We start from the raw sequence: 3667 nt of genomic DNA on the forward strand, positions 1-3667 counted from the left end.
GTGATTGTCCCTCCTCCTACCCCGCTGGGACCTTGCCAGGTCCTCCCTCCGGGCCCCATCACGTGTGACACGAGCGTGGCCACTTGCAGGGCAGTTCCAGGGGCTGCAGGGACAGGGATCAGCTCCCTGTTTAGAAATGCTGACGGGTCAGGAGCTCAGATCCAGCACCCTGGGCAGGGACACCTCGTGGATCTTAATCCCCCGAGAGCTTTGATTGCAAAACTGAAATCAAAACGAGACGAAACCTTCCCTTTCCTTCTTCCCTAAACCCTCTGCTCTCAAAGAGGGGTTTCAATGGTTGGGGTCAGTCCCTCTAGAAGCATGAGGGAGCTGATGGGTGTATTTTGGTGCCATTCTCACCCAGCTGGTGCTGTGAGAAGGTCAGGGAGACCTCAACGTGCCTTCCCGGCCACAAAATCTGCTGCCCCGTCAGCATTTTTCCTTTCCCCTGGCTAAAATCAACCCCTCCAGATGTGCCAGATGTTGCACAAACCCTTTGTGAGCCCGTCCCTGTGTCTGGTGACAGAGCCCCGAGGGGCTGGCAGGAGGTTTGTCACCTGCAGAGCTCCGTGCAGGGGATCTGTGGTGACGTGGAGCTCTCTGTGGATGATCCCAGTGACACTTTGTCCCTTACCCGGCTAAGCCACTCCACGTGGTGACGTCTCTCCCCTAAGGTGCTCATCTGTCTTCTAAGGTGCTTCCAGGGAATCCCAACAACAGGTTTCCCCGCTGTGATGTCACCTGTGGGTGCAGACACATTCCCAGCACTCCGAGCACTTGGCTTTGCCACTTCCTGAAGCCTTGGGAGACCCCGGAGAAGCACCTGGAGATGTAGAGATGTTGCAGCCCCAACAGGGAATCCCAGAATGGTTTGGGTTCAAGGAGACACCTAGGGACACCTTCCACTAGCCCAGGTTGCTCCAAGTCCTGTCCAACCTGGCTTTGGACACTTCCAGAGATGGGGCAGTCACCGCTTCTCTGGGAATTCCACCCCAGCCCCTCATCACCCTCCCAGCCAAGAATTCCTTCCCAATATCCCATCTATCCCTCCCCTCTGACACTGGGAAGCCATTCCCTGTGTGTTGTCCCTCCTTCCCTTGTCCCAGGTGCCTCTCCAGCTCTCCTGGAGCCCTTTTAGGCCCCGGAAGGAGCTCCAAGGTCTCCCTGGATCCTTCTCCAGGCTGGACATTCCCAGCTCTCCCAACCTGGCTCCAGAGCAGAAGAGCTCCATCCCCTGGAGCATCTCCGTGACCTCCTCTGGCCTTGCTCCAACATTCCCACATCCTTGTGCCATTGGAGAGCCCAGAGCTGGATACCAGGATCTGCAGGGCAGAACTCCAGATCTCCCCTTCCCTTTCTCCAGGACTTTACAGCTCAAATTGCTGAAGAAACTTCTGTGTTTTATGGTCTTTTCTTTCTCTGTCTTGGTCTCTGTGACCCCAAGGATTTCTGGGAGACGTGGCCTGGGAACACCTCAGGAATTATGTGGCTGGTGGGATTGCTCTGATAGCCCTGAGAGCACAGAAACAAATCTGTTCAAAGCCCAGAACAAATAACCCGCTCTAGCTTTTTATTTTAAACAAAATCTCCCCGTTGGGCTTGGTCAGATCTCTTAATTTTTTTTTTTTAAATCATAAGCTGAGCTTTTGGCAAGACAAGAGGAGGAGAGAAAAGGAGGGGTGGAAAAAAAATCAAAAGTATCTTCCTGAGGTGTTTGTGAAGCTGAGAAGTTCCCTATTACACAGGTATCAAACAGCCTTTTTTCCCCATGCAGATAAAATAATTCCCCAGATCTAATTTTAGCGATTTGCCTTTTTTTTTGTGTGTGTGTGTGTCAGCTTAGAGAGAAAAAAAAAAAAAAATAAAATTTAACCAGTGTCTCATGAAAGTCAAATCAAGTCAGGTCTTTTTCTTTCTTTTTTTCTTTCTTTCTTTTTATTTTTTTTTTGTGGCCCTTTTTCAAGATGATTTTTCCCCCCTTTAGGTTTGATATATCTTGGTGTTCTCGCTCAGGGAAGCCGGGAACAAAGTCTTTGGGTGCAAAGTGAGCTCCTCCTTGGAGGAGCTTTCATGCTGTGCTCAGATATGAGCAGGAAATACATACATATATATATATATATATTTATATATTTATATATATATATATATGCATGTGTGTGAGCAAGAGATACTTAAGAGAGTGCTTCACTTTTTTCCTCCAAATATTAATATTTAAGCTGACCCACCTCTCCCATCCACCTCATTACTAATTTAATCCACTTTAGAGCCGGGGGGGGAAACTGAGGCAGGGCCACTCTGCTCACATTAGGAGGGATCCTGCTGGCTCAGCTCTTGGCTTTTGTACCTTCCCTCTGCTTTTTGAGGCCGGATCCAGGTCTTAAAGCCTGAGGAGGAACATCCTGGGGGGGCAAAGTTCATCCCTGGGCGGTGGCACGAGGCAGAACCAGCTCGGTGACACTGGGAGGTCCCCGTGGCTCCTCAAGCAATTTATAAGCAATTCCCGATCAGTCAAGCATTTAAATACTTTGCAGACTCAATTAAAAGGGGTTTTTTTGGGGGGGGAAGTCACTGGGGTTTGAGTTGTGTGGGTTTTTTTTCCCCTAAAAGCCATTTAAGTACCAATAAGAAAGTCTTGATTCAGTTCTTTGTTGGGATAGCCCGGGGGGGTCATTCTGGGAGTCATTAATCCTGCTGGACAGGACATTTGTTGGCAGGATTTGCCTCTCCAGCTGGGTGAGATGCCACTGTCACCAAGAGCCTGGTGGACTCAGAGCCACCTTTGGTCCCAAGCTGGAGCAGCAAACCTTGAGGTTTTAAGCCCAAGTCGGTCTTATCTTTATCTCTCCTGCTGTGAGAGATATGAGGGTGCCCTGATAATAATTCCTCCTTGCTGGGTGTTTTCTCCTCTCTCCGACCACCGCTGATGCCTTTGCTTGGTAAAACACAGTGATTCGGGCAAGTCTTGGTTGTTTTGAGTCTTGGTGATTTGAAAAGCCCTTCAAGGCCACCTTGGATGGGGCCTGGAGCAACCTGGGCTAGCGGGAGGTGTCCCTCAATCATCCCTAGATCATCCCAAAGGTCCTTTCCAACCCCAACCATTCCATGATTCTTTTTCCAGTTGCTGGTTTAACTGGGCCCCGTGAATTCAGATCTTCCAAGTTACTGCTTCGGTTTTCCTGTTGAATCCACGGGGGACATTTTATGGAACACAAAAACCTGGAGCACCACAGCTCTCAGCAGGCAGGACAGACACCTCCTGGGCTGGGGAAGGAGACACAATCTCCCAAAATTCCTACCAGTCTGCCCTGGGGAGCTCCTCCATCCCCCTCCTGGGATCAGCCCGTGTCTGATCACCCTCCAAGTGGTGGGAAGATGCCCTGAGTCCACCTTCGCTTCCTCTCCACGGCACCACATCTCCCACTCAGGCCTGTTTCTTGCCCTTCTGGAAGTTTTGGAGCATCCTTAGGAAGAGCAAAGCTTGTGCTTTGCCCTCCACCACCCTCCACCTCTGCCTTGCTCCCAAGTCCTTCCAGGCTGGTGTCCACAGCCACATCCACCATTATCAATGGGCTTGTCAGGGTCAGTGGGGTCAGAATTCACCCCCAGAAGAATTCCCAGGGGTTATTCCAGATGAAATCAATCCATCCATGAACGACTCATGACCAAC

This window comes from Manacus vitellinus, unplaced genomic scaffold (assembly GCF_001715985.3).
Source record: "Manacus vitellinus isolate BGI_N305 unplaced genomic scaffold, ASM171598v3 scaffold_1_pilon, whole genome shotgun sequence".
NCBI lineage: Eukaryota > Metazoa > Chordata > Aves > Passeriformes > Pipridae > Manacus > Manacus vitellinus.